Consider the following 19,155-nt stretch of genomic DNA (forward strand, 5'->3'; position numbering starts at 1 on the left):
ATTTTCATGTCCTCTTGAGAAAAGCTCTTTAAGACAATATAGTGTATAGAAATATAACATTACACGTAGTCATTTCTTTTCCTTTTATAGTTCTGTCATAGAAAAGCTATTATCTCAGCTAGCATGTCAACACCTTTTAATCATTAGTTTTTATCCAGAGTGTTGCGAACATTCTCACTTGCATTCTCTTAGAATAAATCGAGCCCTATATGGAAATAAAAACCATATATTTATCTACAGACAGCAACACAAACTTGTATCACTTTTTATTTTAAATTAAGCTAAAAATAAATCTACCATATGCTGCTTCATTGTCACTAACATAAGCAGGTTCCTTTCATTCATCATTACTTGTTATGGAGTGTAAATACATGTGTGTTCATGGCTCAACATTCAGCTGTGAGTAGCTAGCAGATTTGTTAACTATGTCTTCCTTCTTTCCTTAGAAATTTTTCATGACATATATAATGCATTAATAACGATGCACTATATACCATTTATTTTGTATCCCTATCATGAACTGCATTTTACTGTTCTTAGTACATTAGCGTACTGCATTTTGTGGTTCTACTCATTGCATTCAATTAATTTTTCCATTGTTAGTGGTGTGAGACACTGACAGTTCTCTAGCTACCTTAGGTGCTGGTGATAATTATAGCATTGTTTTGGTTAATAACCCACAATACCATGTTCTTCTTAATGAGTGTTAATGTTTACATCTATTTATTTTAACTTCAAACACATTTGGTATAGCCTTTGATGACTCTCTGCGGATTTCTCTGCTTCTATTATAAGTTTATAGTGAACATAGTTTACCATATTTCATTATTCTGAGGTCAACTATTTGACCACTACCCAGACATTTCATCCCCACACAAAGAACTTTGCTTCATCAAAACATCACTTATGGCAACCCCTTATCTGCGTCATTCCCACAATAAATGCCGATATTGGACTATAGTGAGAAACTCTTTCTTCAACCATTTATCATGCTTGAACTATATTCTGGCACTGTTGATCCACCTCTATGTTGGTGATCGTACACACTCATCATCTCCATTACCATTAATGAGCGAGTTTTCTCCCAAGCGAGTTCATTAATTATTTCAGTCATCTGCATTACTGCATAGCCTTTTTGAAGCCCTTTCTTTACGTTCCATCTTTATAGAGATGATCTTAGCCGACAATAGTCCCAATTCGAATTATGCATCTTGTTCTTTTATCTCAGTAACTGGCACTGCCAAATTTTTCTTACGTTTTCTGAGAACCAGGGAAAGTTTTACCTGGTCTCTTTTTTTTTAAAAATTTGTAAATCTGAATATGCACCCGAACTTTTCTTAGTTGGCGTCTGTGTGGTTAACTACACTGGTTATAGTACTGTAATCTGTTCTTATCTGATGAAACAGACTCCATGTTTTGATGTCATATACAATGTTTTTCGAATTTTGTAGTAATAAGAGCCCCGTAATATAGGCCTTTGTTCTCTCCAGTACTAAGATTCTTAAGTACTACAGCCTTAGGGCGTTTGGTTTCAACTATCTCCCATGGGCCACGGTTTCTTAATCTTTTCTTTATATTTTGAGTTATGCGTATATTAAATTCTGCCAAGTTCACTAATCCATTTCCTTAATCTTTGTTCAGTATGCTGCTTAATTCTTTGATACACTACTTGTGTTGTAAGAACAACATTCCTCTGGGTCTGAAGAGGCCACCTTAGCCTATCTAATAGTGACCCTCCTCTAAACTGTCTATCCTATACCTCCAGTGGAGTAAAACCTGTACTTATATGGTGCAATTCGTTCATAAAGATTTTAAAGTGTTTTAGGCACTCAGATCACTTGCTATTCATGTGCTCACAATATTTTCCACATAATATGCCCACCTCATTCATTACCAGACAACCACTTTTCCCTGGTATGAAACTTTGAGATCTTTAGGTGCTTCAGTCCATAATGTATCAAGAAATGAGTAAACATCTTTTCTATAAACTGATTACCATTATCAGATATTATGCGATGAGGGACATGACATTTTTCTAAATAATCTGTCATTAAACACCATATAACGCTATGAGTTGTGGCAGCTCTTAATGAATAGAAACTTACGAATTTACGGTATGATAAAAATTTACTGTACATCACCTCTTCCCTTCGTGATTATCAGATAGGTTTCTATCGCATTAAGTCATAAATTCCTTTAGGAATAACGACACAGTCGTATTTTACGTTGCTGGTTATAATCTTTCGCTCTTTGGCAAACTGTACACACCACAATAATGACTTGGAAGAATCTACTTAGGTCCTTACAGTAATAATATTTATTTATGTGTAACAAACATTTTCTTGCAGCAAAATTGCCATAGCCGTTGTGTATGTAGAGAATTATTTGTTTTATAATATGGGTAAGAACACTTCCCATCAATATATTAATTTTCCCCTTATTTCCCCAGTACAGCACATTTTGAAATATGCGCCAGTGACCAATCTGCTCCTTAGACCAGCTCCGATCTCTCGTGGAGTGAGAAACTTTCCTCAGTTAAGGGTCTTTTCTCTGTACATTCAATTTTGCCTTGACAATTGTTTTTTTCGTTTGTGCATTTAACTTTGGAACTTAACAATAAATATAAAGCTCTTCACTGTTGGACTTTCTCCCATAATGGGACTCCAATCTATCGGTAAGTGTGAGATTGCATTTGCCACTACATTTTTATCTTCTTCTACATACCTCCTACCGGAGGTTCGAGTCCTCCCTCGCGCATGGGTGTGTGTGTGTTGTTCTTAGCATAATTTGGTTTAAGTTAGGTTAAAGTAGTGTGTAAGTCTTGGGACCGATGACCTCTGCAGTTAGGTCCCTTAGGATTTCACAAATATTTGAACATTTTTCCTTCTACATAGACAACCTTAGTATCAAATTTTTGGAGGAAATGGACCACCATTCTAAATGTTCTTGTAAGAGTTTCCTATACATAAATAGGGCTTACGCTTTAGGATCAGTAATATTACAGTTTTCTTCGCAGCTAACAAGCATCGAAATCTTTTGGACTCCCAAACGATAGCTAAAGCCCCTTTCTTTGAAATGTTGTAGTTTTTTCTTGTCTCCCAACCATCGGCTGGCCACTGCTATACTTCTGGGGTTGCCATTGTTCTCTAAATCCCCTGAAAAAACTTACAGGGAATGCAATAATCACAAGCATCAGATGAAATTTTGAATACCTCATCCATTCTAGTATGGTATAAAAGGTTGGCACTCGCTATAGCTGCATTAGGATTGTGAAAGGATTGCTTTTCCCCTATCATCCCATTTCCACTAAATATTTAGCTTCAATAAATTCATTATATCTGTCTGTATCGTACTAAACCCTGGATTACATCTGAAAACACATTTTTATACCGCCTCAGTAAATTCCACAATTCCTCGTACTCTTGATTCGATAACAGTTCGCTAGTTTGAACCTTCTCTCATATTTTATTGACTATTTCACTATCCTCCAGCTTCTGATTATTTTGAATATCGCTCAGTTCCCAAGGTTGTATTTTACTGGAACTTGTGAACATAATTACTCTGTTTTCTGTTGGCTATTCAGTCTGCCTACTTCCCAGAAAGAGAATATCAAGTATCGAATTAATAGTAGGCAGCACAAACTTTTCTTAGCGAAATATAATAAGGCTTAATTCCTCTCGAGCTGATATAGTCAAAGCAGCGTTGAAATATTTAACAAGTTATAATTAAGAATTTATAGTCTCACGTGAAATTTCCGACTGGAAAGGTTTACAGTGTTTCTTCTTTTACAGCTTTCCTCTTCCAATAGTGATCCCTATAGCATGTACTCCTTTTACAGTGTATGGTGGGTACTTGCCCAGCCAGCATTCATCAAAAAGTTCCTTGTCCAACACAGTTATATCACTGCCTCAGTGCAGGACTGCTTACTTAACTTGTCTCCCCACGTACCCAGTTCTTATAGGTTTGGTAATGTCAGTTTCTGTATCCATTTCCCTTTCTTCCAATATCTCTTTCCATAACTAACGTTCCTATCCTGAGGTCTGTATACTTGATACTAAGGTATGAGAATCGTTTATTGTTGGTTACAACAGTTGGCGCCTCCTCTGGGACCTTCGTCGTTTCCCGCCTGTTCCATTATTACACTTCCCACTGTAGTGTAGTTTCAGCTCTCTGAGACTGCAGATGTGTGTGCAAGTTGCGCTTGGGTGAGTGTGTGTGTGCGTGAGTGTATGTGTGTCTACTGCCGACAAAGGCCTTAATGGCCAAAAGCTATGTTTGTGTGAATCTTTTTACTGTGCCTATCGCGGCTCAGCATCTCCGCCTAATGGTGAGTAGCATCTTTCCTTCTCTCGTATTGTTACTCCTAAGGACGTTCTACTGAATATTGTTGAGGAAGGTATGAATGTTTGTGTGTCAGGTTCTATAATAATTAGCGTTTACACAAGTACCACATATAAAAAGATCTCATTTGTAACAGTTGCTTTCTTGAGTTTCTACACGTCTTACACTACAATTATGAAAGTGTATTTTTCTTTCTAATATTCCACAATATGTTGAATATCGACATGTGGTGTAATGCTAATAACTGCTATTACAGGAACAGCTGGCAAAAAGACTGGATCAACTTGTGACCGTGTGCGTCGTGGACAACGAAATGGCCATGATTGTGGACTATTTCAGTTTCTTCGATAATGATTGAAGCAGAAGATATGAATTAAAATTTGTGCTCTGGCCATGACTCCAAACGACGTCTTCTTGCTAGCTAAGCAGGACTGCTAACCATTACACCATTTCCCATTACGTCCAACGCTGGGGTGCTATTCCAATGCCGGAGAGCAGTAGTGAGGATGTAAGGGAAAATAAGCTGAAGATATGAACTGAAGTTTGTGTTGGTGAGGGCACTCAACTTGAGTAGTTCGTGCAGTGGTGTGGTGCTGTGGTGGTGTAATTTTTAGCATTTCTGCTTAGCTAGCAAGAAGACGTGGGTTCGAGTCCAAGCTGCAGCACAAATTTTAATTCATTTCTTTTGCTTCAATCATTAACGTAGATAAAGGAGAGACTTAAATGTTTCAGAGAAAAATATAATTAAATGATATATATTTCAGTTTCGTTCAGGTACAGGTACAGTAGCACCATACGTTACGACCTGGAAATTGGGAGTTATAGTGTAAGTAACCTGTTTATGTGTCTGTGTGGGCAACGCTATGCAGCGTTACAGACTGCATTAATATCTCTGACAGCGCTGTGCGCCCTCTGTAAGAAACTCCCTGCCTGGTCGGACTCGCAGTTTAAAGTTAATAGTTAGCAGTGATGGAGGTTAGAAGCAGTGATAGCGCGAGAGGATGGTGTGATCGGTTTTCTGTCAGGGTTATTTAATATTGGTTGGACATGGATTGTAAAATGTAGGTAATGGAATTATCAATTGTTATATAATATTTCAAAATGGATGTCATGGACAATTATATAATTTTAGGAGCTGGATGTCACATCATTAAGATAAAATCTGCTAATATATTGTTTGCTCTGCAACAAAATCTTTCCTTTGCTAACCACATCCTATTAGTAGTTAGAGCCTACAGTAGCTAGATTCTTTTATTTAGCTCGCTGTAGGCTTGCTGCATTTGCTGTAGTTCGTGTCATGAAGATATTCTGTGAGGTAAGTGACTTATAAAATTTATGGATTATTTTTGGGATTCGTTCTAATTCAGGGCCATTTTTTTGAGTAATTAACAGTCAGATTGAGTTATCCTTGTATGTTGTGAGTCATTAATAAATGAAGAAGTCTGAGTTTTATTTGTCAGGAATAATTCGGTAGGTCATAAATGAAATGATAAAGAAATATAAAAGTGACAGTACGTTCAATTTCACTCAGCAGTTTCAGAATTAAATATAGACGTTTCATCTGTAGACCCTTAACCGAGGACACCTCACTAGAATCTTCTGATTTTCCTGTAGTTTGAATTATTAGTGGATGATAAGAAATAAGTTACTGTCTACTGCTAGCGCATAATAGGATATGGAATTTTGGTTGTAGCTGTAGTCTCTTATTGTTGTATTGTATTACAATGAGCAAAGAGTTGTGTCATGCACGTGGATTGGCAGCAAGTATCTCACAATCGCTTTTGAAACTAATTAGATACTGGTTATTTTCAGTGCTATTTTAGTTTGTGTTCTTATTTTTGCTTTTCAAAATTATGTTTTTTCTGTCTTATCGTGTGAAATGCTATTATAATCATGGCGTGTATCAAACGCAACACTATGCTGAAAGTAAATCGAGAAATGACAGTGACGACAAGCGTAGCGTGTTAACACCACCTAGTAACGAATTAACAAATGTTCAAAAAACTATAAGTTCGTAACTGTGCCTGGCTAGACATAATTGAACAAACGACCATTGTACACGAAAATCATGACACCTTGCGGGCTAAAATTGACTCTGTTGCATCTCCTGATACGGTCGCGCAACTTGTAAAGCATCAGGAAAACTTAAAGGACACAGTAGGTACTCCAAAATTTGGTTCAGAAAAACACACGGAGGAAATTAGCTCATTTTCGGAAGAAGTAACCGAACTTTCGGATCAGTTAAAAAATTTATCTACGAAGGTAGATGATGGTTTGAATGATACAAGACTGGTAGCTTTTACTGACACAGAGGTGTATAACGACGTTAGGAAATTTAAACAGTCATAAACAAATCAATACGCAACACAAAAGAGAAATGCGGGAAGTACAAGATCAGTCGATACAGGTGATACGAGAGTAACATATTTAAGAGGATACTCGGGCTCCGACACGGGACGAGGTACTTAGAAATATGGCAAGGTTACAAAGCAATAATACATGGTATTCCGGAGATCTTGAAAGGAGTCGGCAGGGAGCAACGAACATCTCATTCCGCAGTTTCAATCTGCAACATCCGAGGTAAAATTACATTATTACTTATGGGGGTACGCCTACTTTGTGTGCCATACATACGGCTAGCTAATGTGGAATTTGCTTATACAGTTTTATCATTTTTCTCTAACACAGAATTACACAGCTATCTGGTCATTAAACTTAGAGAAATAAATCTTTTACTGCATCTTTGACACATATTTACGTGTTTACATAGTTCAATTACATTGCATTTATGAAATTGTACTTTGTCTGTACTTTGTGAAATGTTTATATAATTTCGGACCCATTGTGATACTGTGAGAGCTTTGAGAGATGTATTTTGTATAGGGGCATGATTTTTGAAGTACGTTTGAGGTAGATGATACTACTGAAATGAGCAGAGAATTTTTTATTAGAGATTTTCAAATTGTTGAAGGAAACTACGACGATACTAAGATTTGACTGCTGTGTTCTGAGGATATTATTACGACGGCGATGTGTATTATGATCTTAAGATATAGTTATGTTCAATAAGGTGACACTATATGAGGAATGTGGTTATGTTACATGTTTATTATGATGTAATATTGAAGACGTATTGACGAATATGTATATATGTAATAAGGCGGTGAATAATGAGTAGAGGCTAGGGACTCTGGTTTGGGGAAGAGAATGTTGGAAACCAAGAAGTGTACTTTAAGAGATATGAAAAGTGAGTATATATGTGAACGTGAGTACCAGAATGCTCATGGGAAATTTTGGACAGTGTTGTTGATGAGTTTTCTTTTCTATACATGTCCAATGAAAATTTTCAACCTGTGAAATTTGTTATTTGATGAAACTATCATTGTAGCTGAAACTGTTGTCGTAACTATTTTCGTAAAGAGTGTAGGTCACCTTGATATAATGCTCTTCTGCGCCGGGCTGCGAGCTACCTGCCTGGAAAAACCAATTGTTGTGTTGTCCCTCTAATGCACAGCTGTAGGAAAGAGAGGCCGTTGACCTCGCTACTGACACTTCTAAGCAGAACGTACCACAAACCTGAGAAACTATTACTGGAAAACATATGATTACACTTTGGAGTTCACACTTTGTGCTACTTACAGAAATGCTTATGAAGACATGAGAAATACTCTTATGTCTACACACCTGACTATGGCAAGTGTCTCTCTAATAGAGCTGCAAGAATTTTTACTGACTTATGAAATGCCACAGGTCTATTGAATGATGTTTTATGCTTTACTTTGTACATAGTTGGTTGTTGTATTTGATATATAGTTTCTAGTTGCACTGCAGTATAGGTTTTATAAAATAAAATTTTATGCATATACTAGTGTACACACTTTCTGTCAACAGATCTATTAAATAATAATTCTATGATCTACAGTATTAAAAAAGAGCACTTGGAAAGGAAAGACAAATATGAAGGAGAAGGGACTAATAACAGGAATTGCGTACATAATTTTCGTTTCAAGGACATGGTAATTTTTTGGTACAATAAGCTGTTGTGGTGCACCACTTTAGTGTTAAAATATCACATAGATATTAAGATGTGAATAGACATTTCTCTTATCTGCATTGCTGTCTGTTGTTTTATATTTTTCTCTGCTTGTGCTTTCTCATATTAGAAAGCATGTTAGATAGGATTTTTTTGTGAACAAATGTTGAAGTACGAGAGATAAATGAAGTTTTAGTTGAAAATCAAGTAGTTTTGGCTGAAAGTTGTAGAGGGATCAGCTGTGACAACATCCAACGCAGATGTATTTCGACCCCGTGGTGTTGGGGTAACGACTTTAATTAGTAATCAAAACGTCCTCGGTCGCGGGTTCAAAACCCGCCACCGGTTGAATTTGGATTAATAACCAGCACTGGCGTCCGAAGACGTCTGCCAAGAACCTCGTAAAAGAGGGCGGAGGAGCATACAGTGGCTTGGGGCTCTCTCTTGTCGTTGAGGTGGGAAACTGCCCCTAAAGACGGAAGAATCAGCAATGATCGACAGGATGAGGATGGAGAGGGCAATGGAAACCACTGGATTACAGACGCATAACGTCTGTCCACAGGAAATGTGGCCTGTAACTGAAAAAGTGTCATGATGATCTCTCCATTGGGAAAAGATTCCAGAATTGGCCCCCTTTCGGATCCCTGGGAGGGGACTGCCAAATGAGAAGTGAGAAGAGAAAAAGATCAAGTAACCGAAGGAAGGATGATGATGTTCTATAAGATGGGGCATGGAATGTCAGAATCTTGTACATGGTAGTGAAGCAAGGAAATCTGAAAAGGGAAGTGCAAAGGCTTACTCTACATACAGTAGGAGTGAGTGATGTGAAATGTGAAGAAGACGAGGATTTCTGGCCAGATGAATATAGGCTAATATCAGCAGCAGCAGAAAATGGTATAACGGGAATAGGATTCTTTGTGAACAGGAAGGTAAGATAAAGCGTATTTCACCGTGAAAAGTTTAGTGATAGGGTAGTTCTTATCAGAATAGACACTAAACCAACACCGATAACGATAGTTCAGATATATATGCCGACGTCGCAAGCTCAAAACAGGAGAGATAGTGAAAGTATATAAGGGTATTAAAACTGTAGTACAGTATGTAAAGGAAGATGAAAATCTGAGTCATGGGGACTGGACTGCAGTTGTGGGGAAGGAATAGAAGAAACAGTTACACGAGAACATGGGCTTAGAACAAAAATGAAGAGCAGAAGGAGTAACTGATTCTGTCATAAATTTCATCTGGTAACAGCGAATACTCTGTTCAAGAATCACGAGGAGGAGGTGTACTTGGAAAAGGGAGGGTGATACGGCAAGATTTCAGCTGGATTACGACATGGTAAGACAGAGATTCCGAAATCAGGTACTGAATTGTAAGGCGTACTATAGCATCCATGTCCTATTTTATAGTCGATAAAAAATATTTTTTTATTTTCTTTTTTAATATGTGATATCGTGAGAGACAAGTGTGTTGTCAGAGAAACAGTTTGATTTTTCTAGTGCACAGATAAGGTAACAGTATCTTCACAAGCCACAGAAAATAAACTGAAAACAATGACACCTTTTAACTATAAGAACATTTATTATTACCACAAATTTTTGTTGCATGCTTTTTTCATGTTCGAGTAGCCATGGTGCTAGCAAGACGCACTTTAATCTGCCGCCTGTGATAAGGTCTGGTATTATTACTATTATGTAAACTACCTATTGTAAATTATTGGAGAAAAAAGACGATAATGATGTTCAAGTTCATCTTATATTTTCTGTAAGGATATTACTTATCTTGATCCCCTGCATTCGATCTTTGCTTCGTAACGGACGAGCTGCAATGCCGGCATTAGCTGTAATGTATTTATATGATTTTATTGGCAAGAGTTATAGTTTATTAATGATTGAAAATGCTGAGAACAACTATTTTATGCTTATTAATGTGTTTTTCAAATCGAATTGAGTCAGTTATTCTCATGTAATCGGAACAAATCGATTTTCTGATACACCGATATTCATTTATCTGCCCCCATTTCATGAACGCTTTACGTGGCGAGTTTAAGTTGCCAAATAATTCAGACATATATATTTGCCATTGTAAAAAGAATGCACGTGAAGGTAACTTGATTGCATATCAAAACCTATGCTATGAGAAACTATTTACCTTCTACCATTCTTTGATGGTGTCGGAGCATAAAACTTTCTCAGCTAAAGCTCATAAATGTTTTCAGTGAAATTCGCTGATTCCAGTGTTGCGTCTCTCCGTGTTATAAAAGTGAAGTGACACTCAAGAGTGATCTAAGTTCGTATAAAAGCAGTCAGCGAACGTAACTGAATAATGTTAGAACAGGTACACTTCATTACAGACAACATATGAAAACGGTTGTGTGTTTCAGTTTAGTTAACATTCACGGTCATCTCACATTCTAGCCGCGTAATGCAGAAATTGAAAGACAATTTAAAACTGTAGGCTTATTTAAATATTTATGTCCTACGCTGCTAAATTTACGCATTCACGACACGATTTAAAAGACAGCACAGTACCCAAAAGCAAATATAGACTCGGACCACAATGTAATACTAATGTAGAGTAGGCTGAAGTTCAAGAGATTAGTCGGGAAGAATCAATACCCAATGAAGTGATATACGGAAATACTAAGGAATGACGAGATACTCCTGAAGTTCTCTAAGGCTATAGATGCAGCAGGCAGTATGCAGTATATTTGAAGAGGAATGGACATCACTAAAAATGAAAATCACACAAGTAGGAAAGATAAACATAGGTACAAGGAAGGTAGCTGCGAAGAAACCATAGGTAACAAAAGAAATACATCAATTGATCGATCAAAAACAGAAGTGCCAAAATGTTAAGAGAATTTCAGGAAGACAAGTCGCTGAGGAACGATGTAAGGAATTTCAGGGAAGCTAAGACAGAACGCCTGCATAAAAACTGTGAAGAGATCGAAAAAGAAATTATTGTTGGGAGGGCTGTCTCAGCGTATAGGAACATCAAAACAACCTTCTGTGACTCTAAAAAGAAGGAGTGTAACATTGAGACTCCATTGGGAATTCCAGTGTCAAATTCTAAGGAGAGAGTGGATAGGTGGAAAGAGTACACTGAAAGGCTCTATGAGGGAGAAGATTTTCTCTGATGTAATAGAAGAAGAAGTAGGAGTCAATTTAGAAGAGATAGGGAATACACTATTAGAATGAGAGCTTAAGAAATCTTTGGAGGAATTAATATCAAATAAGGCAGAAGGGATACATAATATTCCATCAGAATTTCTAAAATCATTCGAGGAAGTGGCAACAAAACCACTATTTGGGTTGGTGTGTAGAATATGTGATTCTGGCGACATACTGTGACCTCCCTTTCTCTATTTGCTCCGTTTCTTTCGCTGATCTGTTTATAACAATCTTGCGTCATTACGCTAATGTTTGCGCCTGTGTCGATCATGATCTCAACATCGATACCATACTACTGCTTGCAAGACAGCTTCTAATATTCGTCCACATTTATTGGAAATAATCAGCACTCCTCCACTTCACTCTTCCCTTAAGTACAAATCATTATTATATCTCAACACATCTACTGAAAAATTATGCCTGCAGTCCTAGAAATGCTTTTGGAGACCGTTTTTAGTTTAACCTTCAGGTGGATGTCTTCATCGGTGACTCATGAACTTCCACTATACCAATATTGTGTTCATGGTTTGTTATTGGTTTGTCATTCAGTGGTATCGGTTCTTGCAGTTGTGATGCTGGAGCATTACCTTGCGGATAATCTACTCACGGTTGTATCCCATCAGGGTCTTTATCCGGATACCTATCACGTCTGCTTTTACGATTAGACTTGCCCGTGTTGGCATAATTACGCGATTACCATTATTCCCATGGGTTTTCTTTGTATAATAAGCATCGCATTTATATTGATCTCTTTCATTGTTAGTTATATGACAGTCATACCGCGTCGTTTGCTTTCCTTCTGTTAGTTTAGGTTTAGCATTCCTCTTTCCGTTATCGTCATTACAACAACCATCACGATTATTAATATCCACATCATTACATTGTGTAATAGACCACTGATTATTATTCCAAATTCTGGCTTCTTCCATAATCAGATCAATAGAATCAACTACAGACATAAACTGCTCCACATCACAATCAGGTACATTTATCAATTTTTCGCGGGTAAGAATTGGCAAGCTTCCCTTTAGAATGCGTATTACTTCCCGATGTGACATGGGCTCGCTCCAGTATCTTGTTTTGTTAATATATTTTTCGAAATACTGTCGCAGTGAACTTCGCTCAACGTTAGAATATTCGGTTTGGTATACTACGCAACCGTTTCTGTTTGCTCTTAGACGAGTATTTTGACACAAAAAGCTGCTCAAATTCTGCACAAGTACTACAGATCCCACTTGCTTCTGCAGTCCACAGTGCTGCTACACCTACAATTTTGGATACGATGAACTGACGCTTGTATTGTTCCGACCAACTACGTGGAAAATATTCTTGAAATTATTTATGAAAATTTTGGGATGGATGTTGTCCTTCTGTGACGAAAGTGTCGGAAAATGCCTGCATTTATATATGCTAGCTTCAACGTTTAGAGACGATAGATACCCTCTCTGTACAAACGGATCATGTTCATTCTCATAACGTTCGTAAGATTTATCAGGTACCGTGGTACCGCAGTTACATTTACTCTCACTACAGTGTCTACTAGTTCTCGATTTTCCATTGAATGATTATCGTCAGTCAAAACATTTTGTGATGACTTCCGACCTAAATCCGATATTTTAAAATTCGTGTTCCCTTGCCCCTTGGGCAGTTCTTCGATTATCCTTTCTTTAATTGCTTGAAATTCATCAGTAAACAATTTGTCAAGTTCGTCGTGTTCCGACTGTTTCCTTTCGATAAGCTCGGATCGTTTCACTTCAATGGCGTTATTAAATTTCTCCTCAACCTTCTTATTCTTAACCTCAATCTATTCGTTAAGATCTTCCTCCAGTTTTAAAATTTGTCCCTTTAAATACTTATCAATACCCTTACACGTATCTTTTCCGAAATCTGCCATTTTTGCGGACAGCTTCTTTCGCAACAATGACTCTGTTTGATAAATCGATATGCCCTTGTGAGATAATATTACATTTACTGCCTACTTAATTTATTCTTCCTTTAAGTACAGAAAGTAAGTCATCATTATCCTTAGATACTCTTGTTTCAAATCCTTCAAACTTAGTATTTAATTGTTCTTCCCAGTTAAGTTGTAATTTCTGGCCGGCACTGTTGCATAGCGGTTCTAGGCGCTTCAGTCTGGCACCGTGCGACCGCTACGATCGCAGGTTGGATTCCTGCCTCGGGCATGGATGTGTGTGATGTCCTTAGGATAGTTAGGTTTAAGTAGTTCTAAGTCTAGGGGACTGATGACCTCAGATGTTAAGTCCCATAGTGCTCAGAGCCTTTTTTTTAATTTATCAAATGTCTCATTTAAGTAACCCATTTCCGTTTTCAATGAACCCATGTTTGTGTTTAGTGAATGCACGTCCGTTTCCAATGAACTCATGTCTGTGTTCAGTGAATGCATGTCTGTTTTCAATGAACTCATATCTGCGATCGGTGAACGCAGGTTTGTGTTTAATACCAGCAACAAATCCAATATCTTGGCGTCTCTGTCTGTTGTCACGCTAGTGGATATCTCAACCTCACTTGGGCCACCGGCTGTGGCACATGTCTCCCTATCTCTTTCAGTGTCATGCACATCACTTCCACCCAAACCTGATGTTTGTGATTCTATCTCTTTCACATGTGGCTCTCCTCCCTTAGCCTATGCAATGCCTGTCCCACATTCAATTCCTGAAACACCTCACCCTGAAGGTCAGGTACTGTTTCCTTATTACTCCCTGCGTCCATATTTTTCATACTCTAATTAAAACCTCTCTTTATTCGAGTATGCATTTTCACAAATTAAATCTCCCAACACACTGCAACTACCGACGTCATTACGACGCACACAAAAGAATGCAATAACAACTTTCGATTCACTAGTCTACTCATACCTGCGAGCCTCGCAATTCAATAGCGAGTACTTATACAGTCGGTCCGTTGGAAGTTAGACGTTGCGGCCAGATGTCTCCTCCGCTGCAACGTACTAAGGGCGATTCGCTAGGCGCCAAAAGTGACCTCCCCTTCTCTCTTTGCTCCGGTTCTTTCGTTGTTCGTTCCTCTTCTTTCTTCGTTCTTCGAACCGCGGCTATATCTCAGAGTTTTCAATGCAGAAATGTAGTGAGAAGGGGGGCACATGTGTGTGGTGGTTCACGATATCGTAGTGTTGTGAGGGAGCGTCACTCATGCCTCTGGTGTGAGAAGACTGATGACTGAAGTACGAACATTTCTTAAAAGGAAAAAAAGGTATGTGCTCTCTTTTCTTTTAAAACTACAAATAGTAGCCTATCTAGTACTATCTATCGTTCTACTAAACTGAATGAGTGCGACACCATTGATGAAGTTTCAACTTCGAAAGGAAATTATTAATACCAATTAGCTGAAATAAAAGCAAAACTCATCCAATCCGAAAGTCACTCACAGTTAGAGTAATTAGTTTCTGATGTTTGTGTAGTGGTCGTTGGTACTTAAAAGATCGTTTCGATAATTCTATCACTGTCCGTTTATGACTTGCTGAGCAACATACCAACAAGCTGACTATGCAGTGATTAATATTTGTCGTATCCTGACAGTAAATCGCTGCTCGCTTGCTTTAAGCATCAAGACGATTACTATGCTGCTCACATAAGTCTTCGATAGTTATTATCAAGGTAATGTCCGTAAATTGCGGTTAGAGCTACTGAATCACACACGCGATGATAACGCTCGATATCCAGCCGATATCTTAAACCCCGCGCTCATATTTGAGAATTTGCGCGCGATTTGTTTGTACCAAAGTCGGGCCTCGTTCCCTAGAATAATTTTTTAATCCACTGCGGGTTGTAAATTAACAATTATATGCCCATTCATGAAAGATACAGCAGATTCGCACTCGATGACTACTTAATCGCGCACTCCAGCAACACGGAAGTTTTTGCTCTTACAAAGAGAAAACATATCATGCGTAATGATTTGCTATGTCAAAACATATTTATATCTATTTCATTAAAACTCATTACCTATTAAATGTTGTACATATTTAAATTCTTTACCCTGCAAATAATAAAATTTAGAAATTAATTACAAATACAAAAAAATAAAAATTCAAGTTGATATGACGTCAAAGGTCACTACTTGTTTCGACTGCTCTACACTCACGTGACGCAAAGTACATCCGACTACCTACGACATACTCATGTAATGTTACAATACCATCTGACTTTCGGTAAAATATCATCCATACAGTTCCGAAGACTGCAAGAGCTCGCAGATGCGAGAATTATCGCACCATCAACTTCACAGCTAATGCTTAGTTAAAATAATAATGTACAGAAGAATGGAAGGTAAAGGTGAGGATGTCTTATATAAAGATCAGTTTGGCTTTAAGAAAGATAAAGGCACGAAAGAGAAATTCTGACGCGGTTGATGATGGAAGCAAGACTAATGAAAAATCAGGACAGTTTCGTAGGATCTGTCGACCAGCAAAAAGCGTTGAACGATGTAAAACAGAGCAAAATGTTCGAAATTCTAAGATAAATAGGCATAAGTTAAGGGAAGAGTTGTGTAACATGCATTATGTAGAAGATCCAAGGAAGAACAGCAAGAGTGGGCGTCCAAGAGCGGAATGTTCGGATTAAACAGGGTGTAAGACAGGGATGTAGTGTTTCCCTCAAGTGTTCAATCTGTACATCGTAGAAGCAATGAAGGAAATGAAAGAAAGGTACAGGAGTGGAATTAAAGTTTAAGGTGAAAGGATATCAGTTGTACGATTCGCTGATGAAATTGCTATCCTGAGTGAAAATGGAGAAGAATGACATGATCTTCGGAATGGAAAGAACAGCCTAATAAGTACAGAATATGGATTGAGAGTAAATGGTAGAAAGACGAAAGTAGTGAGAAGTAGCAGAAATGAGAACAGTGGGAAACTTAACATCAGGATTGATGGACACAAAGTGGATGAAATTTAGGAATTCTGCTACCTAGGCAGTAAAATAACCAATGACGGACCGAGTAAGGAGGACATCAAAAGCCGACTAGTAGTAGCAAAAATGGCATTCCTGGACAAGAAAGTCTGCTAGTACTTAACATAGGCCTTAACTGGAGAAAGGAATTTCTGAGAATGAGAATGTATGTCTGGAGTACAGCACTGTATGGTAGTGAAACACTCACTCTGGGAAAATTGGAACAGAAGACAATTGAAGAATTTGAGATGTGTTTCTACAGACGAATATTAAAAATTGGCTGGACTGATGAGAAAACGAATAAGGAGGTTCTGCGCAGAATCGGAGAGGAAATGAATATGTGGAAAGCACTGATGAGAAGAAGCGACAGGACGATGGGACATCTGTTAAGACATCAGCGAATGGATTTCAAAGTACTAGGGGAGCTGTAGAGGGGGAAAACTGTAGAGGAAGAGAGACATTGGAATACATCCAGCAAATAATTGAGGATGTAGTTTACAAGTGCTGCAGTGATATGAAGAGGTTGGTATTCGAGAAGAATTCTTGGCAGGAGCACCAAACCTGTCAGAAGACTGAAGACTAAAAAAAAAATAAAAATCGGGCGATCCTCCCGAACTGGTGCGTTATACGGCCTCAACTGGCTATCTTCAACTATAAATAACTTGGAAACGGTGCTACATATCGAATTTCTTTCCTAATATTTATTTTCCGTCACAATCTACCCTCCATCACCGTTACAAGTTTTCAGACTGTTCGTGACCATCATGTACAAGATATTTAACCCGATATTTCAGTTTTATAATGACCAGTTTATGTAGCTTTTATATACATACTTTTTTATTGGATTAGAATACGTGGCATGGAAGAAAGGGTTTTCCATAGAAACGTTTTGTGAATTTTGGCATTAAAAATTCTGCTATATTAATTACTAAGTATTCTAAAAGGTGATTGATACAGGGAATGTGCGTACCCAGCTGATAGAGAGGATGGGGGGAAAGCGTAGAGGCCTCAGGGGGTTTTAAGTTGCTACCATCATAAAAAAAAAACATCTTAACATGCTAGTAGTTTGATGGCTCGCCACACAGACTGGTGTATTAATTTAGCATGTTTATGAAGTAAGACGATAGATATATTGGACGCTGGCAAGTGGCATGAGTAACCACAACCATCTGCTGTTAGACCTAAAAACTATTTCAATGTGCACTGCAGAACAGAAATGAAACGTGTCCGAATTTGTGTGTTCATCAGAGACAGTAAATTTGTAAGACTGGATGTCATGAACTGATATATATATATATATATATATATATATATATATATATATATATATATATATATATATATATATATATATATATATAATGACTTTTGAACACTATTAAGGTGAATACATTGCTTGTTCTCTATCAAAATCTTTCATTTGCTAACTATGCCTTCAGTAGTTAGAATCTTTTATTCAGCTGGCAGTATTGGCGTATGCTGTATTGCAGTAGTTTGAGTAACGAAGGATTTTGTGAGGTAAGTGATTCATGAAAGGTATAGGTTATTGTTAGTCAGGGCCATTCTTTTGTACGGATTTTTGAAAGTCAGATTGCGTTGCGCTAAAAATGTTGTGTGTCAGTTTAAGCACAGTCATTTATAATTTTTCTAAGGGGACGTTTCAATACTCTCCAATTTATATACGTAACAGAAACACTGTGTGGTGCTTATTAATCCAACTGTTGTATTGATCCAGTGAAGAAATGTAACAGCACTTACACAAACAGGTATATGTAGCTAGATGTGTTTTTATAGGTAATACTTTTCGATACTCATGCTCATAAGTTAAGGGTAATGCTGATACATGGTGAAACGACGCTCTGGTGAGCGGTTTGCGGGTTTAAATCACCTCGGCGTATGACCATGCGGTGCATTTGACCTGCAGTCATCGCAAAGTGGCGCTGGCATCAGTTCAAAAGGGGTTGAAATGGCTCTGAGCACTATGGGACTTAACATCTATGGTCATCAGTCCCCTAGAACTTAGAACTACTTAAACCTAACTAACCTAAGGACACCACACACATCCAAGCCCGAGGCAGGATTCGAACCCGCGACCGTAGCAGTCCCGCGGTTCCGGTCTGTAGCGCCTAGAACCGCACGGCCATCGCGGCCCGCTCTGGCAGCAGTCCACATATGCAGAGGTGTGCTGGTGTTTGTTAGATTACGATGCAGAGAGTAAGTGTACAGACGTTTTCAGACGTGCTAATGGTGACTATGTTTTGAAAATGGCTCAAAGAACACATATTGATGACTTTATGAGGGGTAGAATACTAGTGCGACTGGACTCTGGTCAGACACAGCACGTCGTAGGACAGGCCATCCGTGTGCCACCAAATGTGATCTCAAGATTATGGCAACCATTCCAGCGGGCAGGAAACGTGTCCAGGCGCTATAGAAGGGCACGTCCACAGTGTACAACACCACAAGAAATCGATATCTCACCATCAGTGCATTCATATGGCCACAGAGTACTGCAGGTAGCCTTTCTCGGGACCTTACCACAGCCACTGGAACATTTGTCGCTAGACACAAAGTTTAGAGACGACTGAAGAGATATGTTTTAGTCACCACGAGACCTACAAGGTGCATTCCACTGCCCCCTGGTCACAGGAGAGCCCGTAAAGCCTGGTGTCAAGAACACAGTACA

Source organism: Schistocerca americana, chromosome 8 (genome assembly GCF_021461395.2).
Source record: "Schistocerca americana isolate TAMUIC-IGC-003095 chromosome 8, iqSchAmer2.1, whole genome shotgun sequence".
Classification (NCBI taxonomy): domain Eukaryota; kingdom Metazoa; phylum Arthropoda; class Insecta; order Orthoptera; family Acrididae; genus Schistocerca; species Schistocerca americana.